At 39.2% G+C, this 20,984-nt stretch overlaps 2 long non-coding RNA genes across 2 annotated transcripts; both read right to left on the reverse strand.

Annotated features, from left to right (window-relative positions):
- Window positions 1-274: 274 nt before the first annotated feature.
- LOC141418799 (uncharacterized) lies at window positions 275-776 on the reverse strand. Its single transcript, XR_012443443.1, has 2 exons — window positions 583-776; window positions 275-353 (listed from the first exon to the last, which is right to left on the reverse strand). It is a non-coding gene; the product is annotated as an uncharacterized lncRNA (long non-coding RNA).
- A 4,076-nt stretch (window positions 777-4,852) lies between these two features.
- On the reverse strand, window positions 4,853-5,355 carry LOC141418803 (uncharacterized). Its single transcript, XR_012443449.1, has 2 exons — window positions 5,153-5,355; window positions 4,853-4,933 (listed from the first exon to the last, which is right to left on the reverse strand). It is a non-coding gene; the product is annotated as an uncharacterized lncRNA (long non-coding RNA).
- Between the last annotated feature and the right edge of the window lie 15,629 nt (window positions 5,356-20,984).

Below are 20,984 nucleotides of genomic sequence, written 5' to 3' on the forward strand. Positions count from 1 at the left end.
GCCAGGCTGGTGGCAGGTTTTTGTCTCACTTCCCCATGTGTCTGTGTCACTGTGAGCATCACTGCTGCTGTCCCACACCTGGCAGTAATAATCAGCCTCATCCTCAGCCTGGGTACTGCTGATGGTCAGTGTGGCTGTGTTTCCTGAGTTGGAGCCAGAGAATCTGTCCGGGATCCCTGAGGGCCGTTTACTATCATCATAAATGACCAGCACAGGGGCCTCGCCTGTCTTCTGTTGGTACCAGTACACATTTTTATTTCCAATGTTGTTTCCCCCACAGGTGATTCTGGCTGTCTGTCCCAGTGTCACTGACGCTGAGGATGGCTGAGTCAGAACATAAGAGCCTACAGAGCCTGCAAGGAGAGAAAAGGAGGGATTGAATGTTAGGTAACTTTCTAATAAGTGACTATCCCCCAACTAAACTATATGAGTTGCTGGCCTTCCATGGTCCCACAGCCCCCATCCTTCAGGAGGTTCTGAGCATCCTGTTCACCCAAGGGCCTTGTTGAGCTCAGTGTCATGGCCTGGATAATTTGATATCCCTAAACTGGGTTGCTGTCTTGGTGAGGTATGGGAAAAGACCTGTGCAGTGCAGGAGGAGGTTGAAGAGAAGAGGAGTCCAGGCCATAGTGGCAGAGGTCCTCATGGTGCTTCCTGAGGCACAAGCTGGTTGGCTTCCTCACAGGCCTCTCTATATCCTTGCAGGACAGAGCTGCCTTTTATGCAAATCTCTCTGAACTCATAGTCTCCTGCATGAGCTTTTTAGTGAACTGAACAGTGCTAAAAAACGGAGATACAGAGAGGGAAAGGGGAACCTACTGAGACACCTCAGCCAAGAAGATTTCAGTCACAGGCAAGGCCTCAGTTTGAGACATTGGGAAACATGTCAAACACAAACTTCCATGGTCTAGTTGCATTGCTGGTGAGGCCATGCAGAGGTCATAGAATGTCACCCTGGATCACAAACAATGGAATGACTGGTGTGAATAAAATTTCCATGAAAATTTTCAAGATCCCCAATTGTGCTATAAAATTGTATCCTTACTGTGAGCTTTTATGTAAACCATACGTGCTCTGCTTCATGCTTCCAGTTTGCTTGGGGAAGGATTCACACCCTATGATCAAACACCATCTGACAGTCATTCAGCATCAATGGTGGCCTATGGTAAATGAATATCCTGTAGGTTTGTAAGATTGTGAGAGAAAACCTACAAATGTAGCTGACATGAGAAATTCAGAGATTTTTCTACTTTAATATCAAGGATAATGTAGTAAAATGCTAGCTTTTCTTTTGGTCATCACATCTTGGACACTAACCCTACTCTATAATTGACTCTTCTGCTGCCCTTGTCCAATCCATCCCTACTTGGCCTTGTCAGGTGGTCGCTGCCGCCCCCTAGTGACTGCTCCACACTTGTTGCTGGAGAATCAGGGGCACCTTTGGTTGAGTTGGAGATTCAGAACCTGCTGCTTAGGCTGGGAGTCATTTATCCTTGACATGATGTCCTCAAGGAAGATGTTCTGCTTCTCAGTGTCCCTTGAGATTGTCATCTCTAAGCTTAGTGTCTTAGTTCATGCAGGAAAATATGAATGAGTACTTTTGGAGGAGGATTCAGTGCTCACTCACAGCATTTGCCCTGCTTTCCCTGCCTTGGAGAGTAATCATGGAAATGGCCCCAGGTCCTCATACTTAGGGAACCAGAGATGAGGAACTGCCTCTTGCTAGTTCCAAGGGCAGATTTAGAGACAATACGGGGCATCATTACCCACAAAACCAAAGTCACAGACAGACCATCCACAACCATTATTTTTTCAGAACCAATGTGTTCTGCACCATATGCTCTCCTGGGAATTCCACATGATGAAGAGACAGCCCTGCACTCAGTAGCCTCCAGGAGCTCTGGGTTGTGGCAGGCTTAAATCAGGATCCTCTAGTGGATGAACTGGGAGACAGAAGGTCACCTGTGAAGATGGAGAAGATGGGGAGGATAAGAAGGGTCCAGGCCATGGTGGAGATGCCAGAGAGTTCTGTGAGTTGAGTTCCACAGCATAGGTGGGTTCCCCCATGTCCCTCTTATTCACTTGCAGGTACCTAGAAGCAGTGACTGCTTGATTATACAAAGTTACTCTTTCCTTGAGCTCCATGTAGAGATTTAGTGGTGAACATTCTTGCCAACTGTGAGTGTAGAACAGGATCCTGAGGAGAATTGAGGTGGAATTAAACTTCCTCCAGTTGCTCCCTTGGGGAGAAAACCAGCTTTGGACACTGTCACCTTCTAAGGATGGATCCCATGACATATGCCCCAAACCTCTTGTGCTATAATGAGCCCTGGGCCCAGCTCAGCTAGCTTCTGACCTTCCAGAAGCCTGACCATAGGCAACACTGGCCAGCTGAGAGAGCATTGGTGACACCAGATTCAGAAGGCAGGGGACTAGAGACCCCCTCTCACTCTCCTTTTTTCCTCTCTGGTGCCATTAAGAGAAATTTTGTTCAACCTTGGTCATTTTGGAAGAATTTGGTCCTGTGTATTTAGGACTTTACAAAATCATTTCAGCTCTCACATTTTCTTTGCTAAAACACAACTGTCCTTTGTGGATACTTCACAATTTCTAGTTTCATTTCATTGAGAACTGGAAGGTGGGCGTTTAAGGATCCATGTAACCAGGAGGATCCTGTCACTAAAATAAGGGCAACCCCATGGTCAGAGCTGTGAGCTGAGGCAGGTGAGACTAGGTCAGTATACAGAGGCCCCTCAAGGAAGCTGTGAGTGATGCATCCAAGGCTGAAGCCTGAGTTCTCCCTCCCCAAACTACACTGCATCTGAGCACTGGAGTTATAGCCTGAGGGCAAACCTGACTGTAGAGGAGAGACCAGGGAAAAGAGCACATGCATCTCCGAAAGTGCCCAGCACAGAGGGGTCAGCCAATGAGCAGTGCTGGACAGTGAGGGATGGTGCCCTGAGATGAGTAGGAAGCACAGGCAAACATACTGGTGAAGAACACAGGCTCTGGAGCACTAGTTTTATACACTGAATTTCCTCCCTGAGCAAAGGCTCATGAGGTTATCTTCAAGTGTCTCCTAGCAATGTGGAAGCTGCCTAGGATGACACCTGGGACCAGGAATCTCTAGTGCATTTTGAAGTTTGGCCCTCACTGTGCTAGGGCTCCTGCCAGTTTCTTGGGTTGACACTCTGTGAGTCTGACATAGAATGTGTCCACTGAACTCTCAGGATGTAGGTTGACCTGTCCTGGACTCTAACCTGAGGGTTTCCTGGATGCTTCATGACCTCAGGGCTGAAATGCCTATTGACCTACCACTGAGCAACCAGCTTATCCTCTGATGCTACTGACTGCAGCTCTGCTGCCCCCTGCTGGTAGAAGAGACTCACCTATAGCTTTCCTCTCCCAAGTTACACAAAGCTTCAATCACATGAGATAGTATGGACAGGGGCTAGCATCACTGGCTCCCTGCACATAGTGTGGGGAGCAAAATTGATGGCTGTGACTCTGGGCCTGGCCTTCTCTGCAGGTCCCGTTGTAGAGGAGGGAGTGTGGTTTGTGTGTGCAGAGGGGAATCCTTAGGGTGGGGATAAAGGGAGGGAAACCATAGACATGAATAAATCATGAGGGTGATGGAGAAAAGGCACCCTGCTTAGAGACGGAGGAGCCTGGGGACACTGCTGAAAGGAACTGGGACAGAAAGCATCTAGATTAATTTCCTGCCAAACCATGACTCAGCTGGGCAGGACTGTACCTGAGGAGGCCCATTTCCACCATCTTCAATCCTCCCCATCCCCTCCATATAGAAACCTTGTTGTGCATTTCTACCCCAGTTCTGAATCTGGATCATTTGACTTAGCAACTCTCAGCACTACACGTGGAAATATGTGGGTGTGTTTCTGTGTAGCAAGGCCACATGCTTCTCCCTCTCTTATGGTCAGTGTCATCCTGCAATGTTGTTTGTTCGAAGGCAGAGGCTACATGTGTCACCTTCACTACTGGAACCACATCTCTCCTTCCAAAAAAGATGAAAGTACGAGTAGTAACTAAGTCTCTTTTTTGCTTCAGTATTTTCCTGAAAAGCAATTGTACAGGTAAAGTTTTCCATCCCAGAGACCCCAGTTCTCACCTGGAGAATGAAGTATGGTACAAAACCATTTCTGACACTTGCCTTTTTGTGATTCCAATTTCTAAACTATTATGACATTAACATGACCGATTTCCATTCAGTTGCTTCCTGAAGGACAGGCTTTAATCCCAAGTGTACATCCTCCAAACCTATAGTCAAAGGTCTTAACTTTCCCATTCTCTACCACAAGTGAGTTTCAGTCTCAATAGAATTCTCCTTCATACCAAGAGTTATGTAACAAAGATGGATTCTGTGGTTTCTGCTGTAGGGATCTGAAGTCAATAAATATGAACAGCTCAGGTTACAGTGGAACTAGCTGAACTCCAGAAGTCCAGGAATTTCACCCTCTGCCATATCTCAGAACAGGAGTGCAAGTACAGGACTCAAAATTTCCCCTCCATGTGTCAGGCAGGCTACTGTCAGTGTGAACATAATAAAGAGGACTGTGGGAGCCAAGCTGGAGTCAGGTTTTTGTCTCACATCCCCATGTGTCTGTGTCACTGTGAACATCACTGCTGCTGTCCCACACCTGGCAGTAATAATCAGCCTCATCCTCAGCCTGGGTATTGCTGATGGTCAGGGTGGCTGTGTTTCCTGAGTTGGAGCCAGAGAACCTGTCAGGGATGCCTGAGGGCCTGTTGTTATCACTATAAATGACCAGCACAGGGGCCTGGCCTGCCTTCTGCTGATACCAGTGCACGTTATAACTTTTAATGCTGTTTCCTCCACAGGTGATCCTGGCCGTCTGTCCCAGTGTCACTGAGGCTGAGGATGGCTGAGTCAGCACATAAGAGGCTACAGAACCTGCAAAGAGAGAAAAGGATGGATTGCATTTTAAGTAACTCTCTAATAAATGACCATCCCCAACTAAACTGTATGAGCTGCAGGAATTCCATGGCACCACAGCCCCCATTCCTCAGCAGGTTCTGAGTATCCTGTTCATGAAAGGGACCTGCTGAGCTCAGAGGCCTGGCCAGGCAAATATTCAAGCCCTAAGCTGCCTTGGAGGGGTATTGGAAAGACCTGTACAGTGAAGGAGGAGAATGAAGAAGAGCGAGGTCCAGGCCATAGTGGGAGACGTCCTCATGCTGCTCCCTGATGCCCAAGCTGCCTGGCTTCTTCCCAGGACTCTCTTATCCCCTTGCAGAAGGGAGCTGCCTTTTATGCAAATCTTTCTAAACTCGTGACTACAAAGCAGGAACTCTATAGAGCTGAATGCTGGGCTCAAGCAGGAGGCACTAAGAGAAGGGTGAGCCTACAGACAAACCCTCAGACAGGAAGTGCTCAGTCAACTGCATGGCCCATAATATAGGCAATATCTCAAACACAATCTTCCCTGGCCTAGTTGCCTGGCTGCTGAGGCATTGCAGAGTTCATAGAATGACACCCTGGATCAGAAACAATGGAATGCATGGTGGAAATAAAATTTCCATGAAAAATTTCAGGACTTCATTTGTGCTATAAATCTATATCGTTACTGTGAGCTTTTATGTAAGTCATACCTGTGGTTTGATCTGCCTGTGTTTTCAGTTCCCTCAAGGAAGTTCTCACAACCTATAATCAAACACCAATGATATTGACAGGTGTACAGCATAAGTGGTGTTGTAGGATGAAATGAATACCCAGCAGGTTGCAAGATTAAGGGAGAAATTCTACAAATTTGACAAATATGACAAATTCAGAGACCAAAGAATTTATACTTTAATTTCAAGTACAATGTGAAAAATATGCTAGCAATTTTTTCAGGCTTCATCTTGGACACTAACCCTACTCTATCACAGATTCCTCTAACGCCCAGGTCCAATTCATCCCCAGTTGGCCTTGTCAGGTTGTCTCTGCTGCCCCCTCGTGGCCATTCCACACTGGTTGCTGGAAGCTCAAGAGCATCCTTGGTTTAGGTGAGTAATGATCTGATTTTGTGTTTTCATCACAAATATAGCCTGATTTCAGACTTTGTGTTTATTTCCTTCTATATTACTCCCTTCCTGTGTTAGTAACAGTCATCAGAAATTCATTCTTCATTTTGTATTTGTATCAACGTTTTACATAACCATTTTACAAGTGCCAGAAAACAGACCAGCCATAGAAGCCTTCTTCAGTCTCTGTAAAGGTGTCTGGATCAGTCTTGTACAGGAATGAGGGTCTGACAAGTTGGTAATTAGGGGTCACTCCAACAAGGGGAATCTTGTGGGAATTCTGATGTCCATGTCACCCCCCTGCTTAGAATGAGGGTCTGCAGATGACCAATTCCTTAAATCTTTTTACATCCATAAATGCCCTATTTTGCCTCTGTTTACAAACACATTTTCACTGGGTAAAGTATTCCAGGTTGACAGAATTTTCCTTTTATTTTGGAGATATCAGTCCCCAGACTGCACTGATTTCTCATCAGATAATGAAGGTGAAAAACTGTCACAGGCCAGTGATGTCATACCATCATAATGTAAGGAAACAATAATTACTCACATGTTTGTGATGATGCTGGTGCAAACACAGGTACTGCTAGTCACATAAAAGTAGAGCAAACATAAGTATTTTAGTACATATTAATGCTGATAATAATCCACTATTATTTGTAAATGTATTTCCTATACTATGCACAATATTGATATTTATGTAGCCCTATACTTTTAAAGAAAATGTTTCTGTAAAAGGGAGCACTTTTATGCTTGCAGAACCCCATATTTCTCATGGTGGCAAGCATATTGATTTCATCATCTTCTATTTTCCTTTATAAATTTCTTATTAGTTCATGGCCCAAGAAGCAATGGTTTATGCACATTAAAAACTAGAAGTACATATACCAAATATATGTGTGTGAATATAAATATATCATATGCCTTAGGAGTGTAGTGGCATATACCACCTAAGTTTGCAAGAGTACACAAAATTACATTAAAAAAACATAGAATTATCTAACACTGTATTTCTCATAAAATGTATCCTTGTTATGAAGCAATGCATAGGTCTGTTTGCATATAAACAGCCAGCACACAGTACCTAAATTTTCAACATCTGTGGATGAACAATAAAGTGAAAACATTTTTAACTCAGTCTTTACTGAACATATAAGTAATTTTTATTCTCGTCATTATTCCCCAATCAATAAAGTATAATGGCTATTGTCATAGCATTTGATTTGCATTAGTGATTATAAGTGATCTAGATATGATTTAACATACATGAGAGGATGTCCACAGGTTATATGAAAATACTATGATGTGTAGAGGGACTTAAGCATCTGCGGATGATACTATCTTTCAGGGTTCCTGGAACCAGTCTCCCATGAAATCTGAAGAAAGACTGCATGTCTATCTATCGTCTGTACATCCATTCATCTCCTTTGTATGCTCTATAGCTATTGGTTTATCTCCATGTAATACTGAAATAATTTGACCAGTACACAGTATTAACTGCACCTCTGATGCTAAAAGGATTTTATTTTATGCTGGTATCGTGTACAGTGCACAGAGAATTTATTAATGATCAAATTCAGGGGATGCAATTACTGCACAATTTGTGAGGAACTGCATAACATGTTCCTCACCCTCTCAGCTTGTGCAATCCATCTCATACGACTTCATGCACATGCAGTATAATCCACATTTTATTTCATCATTTATTCTTTGAATAGTCATGGATATCATAGAAAATCACATCATCCAGAATTTCTTCTACTTAGACAGAGAATCCCTATATCGGATGCCTTCATTTCCTTCTGTGAGTTCATGATACTATGTCATTTCCTTCTATGTGGGGTCCTTACTCTTTGGTAGAGGGAGTGTTTGAAGGTTAAAAATTCTACAATATTTACATGTCTGTAAAGGTCTTATTTTGCCTTTTTTTGAAGACATTATCACTGAGTAAAGAATTTCAGGTTGACTTATTTTTACTTTTATATTTTGAAAATAGCAATATCCTACCTCTTAAATTCTTGCTTCTGATTTGAAATCTGCACTTATCTTTATTATCTGAATTGTCTCTCCAACACTGCTTTCAGTGCTATGTAACTTGTCATAGTATTATTTAATTAGTGCTTTCTAAGGTGACTCACAGGGCTGAACTCCCTTTTGGCATCCCACTGAGCATCCAGCTTCTTCCCTGGTACTTATGACAGCAGCTCTGCTGCATCCTGCTAGTATATGAGCCTCAACTACAGCTTCCTTCTGCCAAGTTACACAAACCTTGAGTCATATGAGATAGTGTGGACAGGAACTAGCCTCACTCTATCATTGTGTCTATTTGGCCCAGCCCTGACAGCACAGAAATGTTGCCTAAGTAGAGCACTGGGAAATAGTACAGTTACAGGTGTGAACACAGTCCGAGGGATAAAACACACTATTCTGGCTTTTTGGTGTTTGCATTGAAATAAATGAGAGTGCTGAATTTAATGTAACTCCTTTACAAGTACCATAGATGTCAGAAAGTGTGTTGTGTGGTTTGAGTCACGGTTCTTTATATGTTCAGAAGCCAAGTCTTTTGCTCCCCCTCCCTGAGTAAGAGTTTCTGTGATGTCAGAGATGATGCCTGACATCTGTATAACAGGAGCTCAAATTGCACTTAGATTACCTCAGTCATCATCACCCTTCATGTGTCTGTTGGTCTGTGGAAATGCTACACACTCTTCCTTCAGTCAGGACCTCTTTCATCATGCAATGAGCATTGTTTGTAGTGAATGCTGAAACCACCCATGTCATCTTCACAATTGGAACCAGGGCACTCCTTCCAAAGAGGATGAGGGTATTAAAAGTAACCAAGTGCCTCTTTGCTTATGGATATTCTTGAAAACCAATTATATGAGTAATTTTTTTCAGCCCCAAGTTCTCACCTAAAGAAAGAGTACAAAAAAATTATTCATATAACACATTTTGAGACGCTTGCTTTTGTTTCCCTTATTTCTACACTATGATGATACTAATGTGACATAAATTTAATCATTTTCTTCCTAAATCCACACATGTACATCCTCCAACCCTCTAAGCCATACACTGACCTCACATTTCGATGCCAAAAATGAATCGCTGTCTCAATAGAATTCCTCTCATATTGAGTTGTATGATGACCAGGAATTCTATGGTTTCTAGAGCATACTCAAGTCAATAAACATGAACAGGTCAGGTTACAAGGGACCAACTAAAGTCCAGAAACCATCCCTTCTGCTTCAGGTCTATGAAGGCAGGTGCAAGACTAGAAACTTCCACTCCATGTGGCAGGGAGGGACTGTGAGAGCCAGGCTGGTGGCAGGTTTTGTCTCCTTCCCCATGTGCCTGTGTCACTGTGAGTACTTACATAAATGGGTCTTTGATAATAATACAGATGATAGTAATAGAGATGGCAGTACTGCAAAAGCTAGGGCAAGTGTTTTTTACACCATTAGAATGCACGGAAATATATTTAAAAGAAGAATTTAAGTGACATTAATAAGGTTTGACCACTACAGAGTAATTGTGTGTTCAGCATCCTTCTATCCATTGGAAAGGAAGCAAAACAGGTTCAGACGATTCTAAAACCACAAAACTGATGAGGGAAGCTGCCCAATGCAAACCTCAACTCTACTTTCTACACAAGAGCCAATTGCCTAACCCAAAAGATACCACAGATGAGACCCCAATGAATGTTTCTAGTACAAAGGGGGACTATAAAAATCAGTGATAGGAGATTTTAGCTAATGCCTATATTTGAAATTTCCCTGGGATCAGCCAGGCTCACTCTTTTATATCTATCACTGCTGCTTTCAGGCTATAAGAGCAGAGTCCTGTGTTTGCACCCCAAACCATAGAACTTGGAAATACTAAACCATTTCTTTATTGGCCTAGAGCAGATGAAAAAATTAGCATCTTCCATAATCTCTGCTCCATTAAGATCAGTAAATCAAACATATTACCTCTTGGGAAAGCAAATTGCATACAGTAATGCCATCTATAAATACCTAAAGGACTTGTAGTTAATGTTGTTTTGACAATGGGTAAAACCTATTAGCCTTCCCCTTCTATTTTATCACATGGATGAATCCTGGAAGATAATAGTAGAGTCCTACACATCCAGATGGGAAAATACTCCATTGTCTATTTCTGCACCAGCTGTGGTGTATGCTCAAGCAGAGAAAATTGGCTGCTGTGCCCAGGAGGCACCAGTGATGTGAAAGCTGAGCTCCTCACCATTTCTTTAGGACATTGGGATCACAAAGAGTGTTCATGTGTGTGGAACTGACAACAATATGTGTGTACATTTTATTGTTCAGCAGCATTAACTCTCTTTCCTGTCACAACATAGTCCATGGGGACTCAGACCATCTGGAACCCCAAGAAAAACTTTGAGGCTGCAAAATGTCACTGTAATTGTACCCCATGTGCACTGAGTGGAAAATATAAAGAACATTTTGGGAAAAATTTATTCGAGAGTGTGTGAATCAAACCATAAGAAACTTCAATCCTCTACATTATCTCAAATTATTCAGATGTACTTGTTTGGAGCAATCTGAACCATGTCCCCACATTAATAAATAAGGAAGTTTATCTCATAATTCTCACAATGAAGAAAGTAGTTAAAGCCTATTAGGGCCACTCGGTCTTTGCAGGCAGCGCTGCTTCAAAGGTGAGAAAAATGCACCAATTCAGATGCTAGTGTTGTTGACATTGACTGTAGATTTGCACAGGACAGGTGTGTAGCATGTCACACAGGTGTGCCACTCACCCAGCTATGTGGAAAGTCCTATCCTGTGAACTCTATGATACTAGGAGAATTGGTTATGTGAGCAGAAACTTTGTGCTTATTCCCTTTAATAGACTCTCAAGTAGGCCATGAGACTTTGGAGTAAGTGTGTGTCACCAAAAATAGAGAATCACACACATTTTGGAAACAGCCCTGCTCCATCCCCAGGTCCTACTAGTTAGAGGATATCATGGGACATTTAGGGGATGCACATTCACAACTATGATCTACCAGATCATGTGGTCAGGCAGGCCCACAGTGAACACTCTAAGGTTGAGGTTTTACATCTAGTTTGGATGAGGAACTCTGCTGAGGTTGAGGATGAGTAACCCACAGTGGCAGGTGTCCTACACTTCATGTCTCCATTTCACCTCCTCATTTGTTAGAAATAATGCAGTTTGAACTCCCAACCTCACACTTACTATGCAGTCACTCTACCACTTCAAACATACCCCCAGTCCATTTTCCTTTAGCAATTTTTCAGAGTCTTGTATTTTTGCATGGGGCTAGGCTGTGCAGTGGGCCTATTACTTATAACTTCTATAAAAATTGGATTACTGCAGTAGATTCTTATACACAGCTTGTTTATTGAGAAGAGGACCAGATAACTTTGTGCCTAGCCTAGCTTTGAACAACATCTTCCAAATATCTGCCTGCAGACAAACTGATATTACAAGTTTTTGCCTGACTTAAAAATGAAGAATTTTAATTAAAGCAATATGTCAAAGTACTGTCATTTATACATGGAATTTTTAAAATGTTATTTATGAAATATTTTAGTCACTTTTTTCATGCCACATCCTTGAAAAATAATTTTATGTACTATATAATTACAGTGCATATCAACTAGGAAACAAAACTCATCTCAGTAATATGTGCTTGTATTTATATTTCATTGTTTGCGCTTAATAAGGTAGAAGTACACATTCAAGTTATCCCAAGCATGCTGAAAATCTCCAAAAACTGAACCGAATATAAAAATTTCACTTGCCTTTTAATACTTTCACTATTATTGGCAAAACTGGCTCATGTTTTCTAGAACAGATTTGACTCCAAAGCAAGAGCAAGTCAGTTTCTAACCTGCTCTGTTTGACTAAAATTGAAGTAATGTAGGTTTTAACATTTTTCAATCTGTAAATCTTTACCAATATTTTTCAGTAGAGAAAATCTTCCTATTAAATACCCAGTGTATTTGCCCAGTTTAAGAAGACATTTGTGAGTAAGGAATAGTTAATTAGGACAATACGAAATTCCTATGACCACATAGGTCATAGAAATATTCTATGAATAAAGACATTTTTCTTATTTTAACATGAATAGGTTTGAATGCAGATTACCAAATATTTCCATCAACTCTAATTGTCTCATCCCAGTGAAGTCTAACACAATGTGTGTTAGTAGACATTAATTTCAGCATTTATTTTAATTTACATTACATCAGGGGCTAAGGCATTGTTCACATCTATAGTCCCAGCTACTCAGGAAGCAAAAATCAGGAGGGTCATAGCTTGTGGACAGCCCAAGCAAAACATGAGTGAGAACCCCCTCTCAATCAATGAGCTAGGCATGGTGGAGCAGACCTGTAATGTCAGCAATGCAGGAGGCCATAGCTAGGAGGAATTGCAGTCCTCAGACACGAGATCGTACTAACAAATACATGAAGAGAAAGGTATTGAGGCATGGATAAAGTGACACTATGACTCCCTATCAAGCACAAATCTCTGAGATCAAACCCTGGTACACCAGAAAATAAACCTATCAAAGTTAGAAAAAGTGAGTATACCAGAAAACAAACAAAAATATCCTGTGTCTTAGTTGAGAAGGGATTGTGTGTTCTTGTTTGCTTGTGGGACAGAGAATATAGGTATAAGCTTTTCTCTTAGCACTGCCTCTGCTGTATCTCAGAGCTTCAGGTAGGTTGACTTTTCTTTTTTATTACATTCTAGGAATGTTTTCATTTCCATGGGGTGCCAAGAAATAGTGTTTTCTGTTGCTGCTGAATGACATACACTATAAATGTCTGCCCCGACTGCTTGGATTTATGTTATTGGTTATATGTAATCCTGTGGATTTTTTTCTATGTGACTTGTCTATTGGTGTTAGTGGGATAGCAAAGTCACCCACTACCACTGTGTTGGTGTCCATATGTATTTGAAGTCCAGTAGGGGCTGTTTAATGAAGGTACTTTGCTGATATTGGGTATATATATAATAAAAATGGTTATTTCCTCTTGTATTGTTCCTTTACTAGTACAGAGTAACCATCTTTGTCTTTCTGACTAATTGAGGTTCAATGTCTTCTTTATAAGATATATAAATTGTTACTGCTGCCTGATTTTGGAGTCCATTTGCTTGGAAACTTATATTCCACCCTTTCACCCTAATGCAATGTTTATTATTGTCACTGAAATGCAGTTCTTAGAGAAAACAATCACCGAGACTTTCTTTAAATTCAGCTCACTAATCTAGGTCTTTTAATAAAATAGGGAGACATTCACAGTTTTGTAATAGCATATTACTTTTGTACTGGGGTACATTGTCACAATATGAATGTGCAAACAATATGTCTTAATTATATTCATCTCCATTATTCTCCTTGATCCTCCCTCCCCCCTTCTGAGAATATATTCAACAGGTCTTATTATTCCTTTTTCATACACGAGTACATAATATTTTTACTATATTTACCCTCCTTAGCCCTTTCCTTATATCCTCTACCCTCCCAATAATAAAACCCCCAGAAGGATCTGTTTTACTTTCTTGTCCTTTCTTTTTGCAAAAAAAGACATTTTTGTTTACTTAGGATATCTAGAAAGGTAGTTTCATTATGACATTTCCATGTTTATCTGCATTATATCTGGAATTGCTTCACCCCTTCCAATGCTGATTTCAATAGGTTTAAATATTCTTTATTCATTCTTTAAATATTCTATATTCATTCTTTAGAAATATATGAAAATATAACCAACCAGAATCTGTGGAACACAATAAAGGCCATGCAAAGAGAAGAGTTTATAACTATAAGAGCCTACATTAATAAAACAGAGACTACTGAAATCAACAACCTAATGATGAGCTTTAAGCTCCTAAAAAAAACAGAAAAAAAAGCAAACCCAAAACGAGTAGACAGAAAGAAGTAATGAAGATCAGGGTCAAGGTCAATGAGATTGAGATCACAAAACTATACAAAGAATCAATAAAACCAAAAGGTGGTTCTTTGAAAATATTAACAAGATTGACAAACCCTTACACAACATGACAAGATGTTACAGCGAAAAGACACAAATTAATAAAATCAAAGATGAAATAGGGAACATAACTACAATTACTATCGAAATCCAGAGGGTAATTGACAACATTTTGAAATCTTATATTCAGAGAAGGTGGAAAATCCAAAAGAAACAGATAAATTTCTAGATGCATATAACCAACCAAAATTGAGCCTAAAAGATATTAACCACCTAAATACACTTGGAACAGGAAATGAGATTGAAGGCATAATAAAGTCTCCCTGCAAAGAAGAGCTCAGGCCCTGATGGATTCACAGCTGAATTCTACCAGAGTTTAAGGAAGTACTAACACCAATAATCTTAAATGTTTCCAGAAAATAAAAAGGGAATGAACTCTACCACACTCATGCTATGAAGCCAATATTATGCTTATTCCAATCCCAATAGAGATGCAACAGAAAAAGACAATTACAGATCAATAGCATTCAAGAATACAGCCACAAAAATTCTCAAAAAACAGTGGAAAACAGAATTCAATAACACATGACCAATCTGGTTTCATTCCAGGTATGCAAGGATAGTTCAACATACCTAAACCTATAGATGTAATACAACATACAAACAGAAGCAAGGATAAAAGTCACATGATCCTCTCAATAGATGCAGAAAAATCCATTGACAAAATTCAGCTCCCTTTCATGATAAGAGCTCTGAAGAAAGTGGGAATAGATGGATGTTCCTCTACATAATAAGGACTATATGTGACAAACCCATAGTCAACATTATACTAAAGGGACAATAACTGAAACCATTATGGCTAAAGTCAAGAAGGAGACAGGGATGCCTGCTTACCCACTCTTATTCAATATACTTTTGGAATTCCTAACCAGAGCAACGAGACAAGTGCAAAAAATAAAAATGATTCACATAGGGAAGGAAGAAGTCAAACTGTTCCTATTTGCAGATGACTTGATCCTATACCTAAATACCCTAAATATTGAACCAAAAACTCTTAGAAATCAAAAATACTTTTGACAAAGTAGCATATACAAAATTAATATACATAAATGAGTAGCTTTCCTATGTACCAACAATGAACAGGTGAGAAAAAAATCAGGAAATCAATCCCATTTACAATTCCCTAAAAATACCTTGGAATAAATGTTGTGATGGAATGCAAAGACCTTTTCAATGAAAACTATGAGCCACTGAAGAGACAAATCAAAGGAGACATTCGAAGATGGAATGATCCTCCATGCTAGAAAGTGGCAGAATCAACATTGTGAAAATGGCCATTTTGCAAAAAGCAATCAACATGTTCAATGCAATCCCTATGAAAATCCCAATTCTGAGCAAAAAGTCCAATGCTAGAAGTATCAGAATTCCTGACTTCAACGTATACTATAGACCCATAATAATAAAAACAGCATGCTATTAGCACAAAATCAGACATGAAGACCAATGTATCCAAATAGTAGAAAAACCAGATATAACCCTATGGAGCTATAGTCATCTGATTTTTGACAAAGATCCCTAAAAGAAATGGAAAAAAGACAGGCTCTTTAATAAATGTTGCTGGAAAAACTGGATATCCGTCTATGAAAAATTGAATCTATATACCCATCTCTCACCTTGTGTCAGTATCAACTCAAAGTGGATCAAAGACCATTATATAAGACCTGAAACTTTGGAACAATTAAAGGAAGTAGTAGGAAATACACTTAAACATATAGGCATAGGGAAAGAATTCCTAAAGTGAAGTCCAATGGCTCAGCAACTAAGAGAAAGAATGAACAAATGGGACTCCATGAAACTAAAGAGCTTCTACACAGCAAAAAAGACAATCACTAGACTCAAGAAACTGCCCCCAGAATTGGACAAAAACTTTTCCAGCTACGCATTCAATAAAAGACTAATATCCAGGATCTACAGAGAACTCAAAATATTCAACCCCCAAAGAATCAACATCCCATTGAATAAATGGCCACATGAATTAAACAGGGATTTCTCAAGGGAAGAGATAATACTTCCCTGATTATAAAGAAATGAAAATCAAAACTACATGAACATTTCATCTCACACTGGTAGAATGGCTGTGTTCAAGAGCAAAAATAACAACAAATGCTGGCTGTGATGAGGTGAAACAGGAACCCTTATACACTGTTGTTGGGAAAGCAAATTATTACAACCATTATGGAAAGCAGTATGGAGATTCTTCAAAAAGCTAGAAATAGAACTACTGTATGATCCAGTGATACCATTCCTTGGCATATATCCAAAGGAATGTAATCAGGGTACACTAGGGACACTTGCACACTGACATTTATTGCAGGACTGTTCAGAATATCCAAACTATGAAAACAACACAGATGCACTACTGATGAATGGATCAAGAAAATATGACATATATTTGTATATGGCATATATATATATATATATATATATATATATATATATATATACACACACATATATATATGAGTTTCATTTAGCCATAAGAAAGAATGGCAGTATGTGGTTTAAACATAAATAAATGAAATTGGAAAACATCATGTTACATGAAGTAAGATGAGTTCAGAAAGATAAAGCTGCATGTCTTTCTCTCATATGTGGAAGACAGATCCAAAAAATAAACATATACACAAAAAATACACAAATGTATACAACAAGCATGTTTATAGTAGCAGAAATACACTAAGGAACTCAGGAAGGAAAAAAGGACCTATGGAGCATCAACAATACCATAATACATAACATTTGTGAAGGAAGGGGATTCAATGATATGTATTTAATCTGTTGAAAAATGCGGGGTGTGAAGTAAAGGCATCAGACCAAAGTGAAGTATGCTCACAGCAGCATACACTGAGCATCCCCTGTGAACCTCAACTTAGATATTAATAACAAAAGACATGTCTATAAAGTAAGAACACTATGTGTGGAGACGGTACTTGTGGGAGGAGGGAGGGTGAATAAAGAAGATTAAGGTGAGGGAATATGGTTGATGAACTTCATAAACTTACATGAAATAGAACAAAGAAATCTCTTGCAATGGCCTTAAGTGGGGCAAGAGGAGTTGAAGGGGAGAGATGGTTGGGGTGATCTAACCAATGTATAATACAAGCCTATTTGGGACAGTCACAATTAGCCCCCCCCTGCAAAATGAATATATCTTAATAAAACTATTTCTTTACATTGCTTTTGGGTGGAAAGGTGAACATGACTAGGAATGTATTTCCCTTAGTCTTCAGATCTAATCCAGTGGCTACTGTTGCTTTACAAAAGTGAGATAATTAAATTATGTTTTTTGTGGAACTTCTGCACCCAATAAAACTCTTGAGTATCATCAACTGTATGCCTTCAAAAAGGAGCAGAAATTACTTCATACCTTCCCCTTTATCCACCTCTCTATGGATTGTCAATATTAGGCTACTTGAGAGCTCATGCCTGGTCAAGTGATTGTGCTTCTTTTCAGGTTCAATCAATGTTAATGTCTGGGCACCACTGAAATGTAGCATGCAATAGCAATGAGCCTTCTCTTCATGGTGGGCCGCGGATATAGTTAGGGGAAATTTGTCCCTAAGCATGGACCAGAAAAGGGGTCCATAAGTATCTATCATTTTGCTATAAATTATTGTCTTGGGTGCATGGTCAGAATTCTGTTGGAACTTTTGTGTGAAGTAAGCACTGGTGACTCCAAGAAATGGCAGACAAAAAACATGAGTAACTATGGACAGAGTCAGTGATAACAGAAGAGTCACCACAGGCCAAAAACCTGATTGTGGAAGGAAAACAAATACTTTAGGAATGATTGAGGAAGACAGAGGAATCATTCTAAATTGGTTTCTAAATCTCCATGAACATGGACAGTCACTGAGGAGACTGGGAAGTTGGAGATGTGTCCACATTCTGGTGTAGATGTCCAAAGATGCTCTGGGCACACAGCTGCTGCTGGACACTGGCATAGCCCTTTTACCTCCTCCTCAGCTATCTTGGTAAAAAGTGTGCGGTTATTTGTTGTATTGTGCAAATTGAACCCTGAAGCAACACACCAGAACCAACAGGATTTTTTTCTCTACTCAAGAAGTAGCTATGCTTTCTGGGAGGCTGGGTTGTTTTGAACTGTGAATTTCCCCAAGGGAGGAAACACTTGGTTCACTCCTTAAATCGGTCCAATGAGCACTCCCCAGACCATTAATGTGAGCATGTGAGTTCTTTCATCTCTTTCAAACCACTGGGAAGACCCACAGCATCCCCTGCTAGGCTTTTATGTCGATTTCTACCTCTTTCTCCGGTGTTAAATATCTTTTATAAAGACATGTAGTTTGACTGTCATTTGTTACTTCCTTCTCCAGAAATTGGTTTTATAATTCATTACTCTATACTCTGTGATTACCATTTGCACTTTCTATGATCTCTATTTCTTTTGGCATTTTACTAGTTTAAAGTAATTGCATTGTAGTAAAGGATTGTGATATTTTCAAACATGCATATAGTTTAATTTGAACACCCTTACCTCCTCTACTACTCGTTATTAACCACTTCCTCCTTCTCACAACCTTTTAACAGTTTTGTCAGTATTTCATTATTATTGTCATTAGTAGTAGTAGTGTTGTTATTATTGTGTAATTTCTACATATGTGCAAAATCATGTGACTTCATCTTTCTGAGCCTGACATATCTCATTTAATGTCATGATCTCTAGTTCCATCCATATTACAGCAAATGACAAGAGTTCATCTTCTATTTGGCTGAAAAATACTCCATTGTGTACATGTGCCACATTTCCTTTACTCGATCATATTTTGGTGCACCTAGGCTGATTTCATTGCTTGGCAGTTGTGAATAGTGTTGCAATAAACTTGAGTATGCAGATATCTCAACTGTGTTTTGGTTTACATTCCTTCAGATATATTCTCAAAAGTGATCCTATTTTTAATTTCTTGAAGAAACTCCATACTGATTTCCTTGCTGGATGCACTAATTTACATTAACACCACCAAGTGTAAGTGTTCATTTCTCCTGCATCCTTTAAAGAATTTTTGATTGTTTGTTTTCTTATCATAGTTATCTTCACTGGCATCAGGTGGAATGTCTGCCTCTTTTTTATTTGAAATTCCTTTATACTAAAGCATTTGAACATTTCTTCATGTTTAATGAGCCCTTTGTACTTCATCTCCTGAGAACTGTCAGTTCAGTTCACTGGCCCATTTAATTACATTATTTGTTCCTTTATTTTATATATTCTGAGTATTGCAATGATTTTCTCCCATGCTGTGGGATTGCCTCTTTATTTTGGTCATTGCTTCTTTAAAGTGCAAAAATCTTTTAATTTGGTCCATTCATGTGTGTTGATTATTGCTCTTGTTTCCTGAATAATTGGAGTCCTATTTAGAAATTCATTCATTAGGCCACAGTCTTCAAGTGTTTGCCATATATTTTCATGTAGAAATTGCACAGTTGTGGTACTTACAATAAGATCTTTCATCCATTTTGAATTGATTTTGTACTGGGTCAGAGTTGGAGTCTGATTTTACTCTTCGACATTTATTGAAGAGGCTGTCTTCTTCAACCTATGTTTTTGTTTCCTTTGTCAAAAATCAGATGGTTATAGCTGCTTGGGTTTATTTCTGAGTCTTCTATTCTATTTTCTTGTATTACCTCTATTTCTTTTCAGATATCTGATGTTTTTCCATTTGTTTTAAGAAAATGAAATTACTCACTGAGGAGCTTCGTGATTGGTGTTTCAAATATCTCTGCCAAAAAAATTCAGCAGGAGAATCAACCCAGTGTGGATTCTCTTTTCCTCATTTCTTGTAACAGGTCTTTAAAAAATAGTTACAGAAGGGGGACAACTTTTTCAAAGTATACTGTATATATCTGCAGAATTTGCACAATGAAACCCCTCATACTATCATGGTATGCTTACTTCAAAAATAAAATTAAAATATATTTTATACATTGGAATAAGATATGCTCTAGAGGCTGGTCACTGGATCTGAGGTAATACCTAGAGGTGGCTCCTTGGATTTCTATATAAATTTAATTTTATCATTCACAGCGAAAATGGCACCTACCTCCTGTTGGACCTATTCAGTTCAGACTTTCCATGCAGTCAAATACTTTTAGATATGAGTCACCAATACTCTACATCCCATCAGCTAAAATGTTCTTAAAGCCTCACATCTTTTCCTATTTAGTTTCTTGTGTGCTTCCTTATTTGTTTTAGAATTGTTATTTCAATTTCTGTGAAAAATGTCATTAGAATTTTCATAAGCATTGCATTGACTCTGTAGCTCACTTTTGGTAATATAGTCATATTCAGAATATTAATTATGCCAGTCCATGAGCATGGAGGTCGATTCCATCTCATAGGATTTTCTTAGATTTCTTTCTTCATTGTTTCATACTTTTCATTGTTAAGGCCTTTCATTTTTTTCTTTAGGTTTATTACCAGCAGTTTTTGAGGCTGTTATAAATGTCTTTTCTGATTTTTTTCCTCTGTATGTTCATTATTGGCATATATAAATGTCACTGACTTATTTATGTTAATTTTTTATCCTGATACTTTGCTGAAAGTGTTTTATAGTTCTGAGTTTTCATATGAACTTAATAGGGTCTCTTAAGTATAAGATTATACCAGCCCCAAATAAGGATAATATGACTTTTTCTTTTTATAGTCTTGTCACTTTCATTGCTTTCACTTTCCTTATTGCCTAAGAATTCAAATACTGTATTGAATTAGCTGGGACCAAATGGACATCTTTGTTTCAATTCCTGATAGTGGAAAAAGTGCTTCAATTTTTCCCAATTCTATGTTGGTTTTATATTTGTAAGATATAGCCTTATCATGTTGAGGTATGATTCTTATATACCTAGTTTCTGCAAATATTTTATCATGAAACAATTTTGATGTTT

This window comes from Castor canadensis, chromosome 18 (genome assembly GCF_047511655.1).
Source record: "Castor canadensis chromosome 18, mCasCan1.hap1v2, whole genome shotgun sequence".
In the NCBI taxonomy this organism is placed as follows: Eukaryota; Metazoa; Chordata; class Mammalia; order Rodentia; family Castoridae; genus Castor; species Castor canadensis.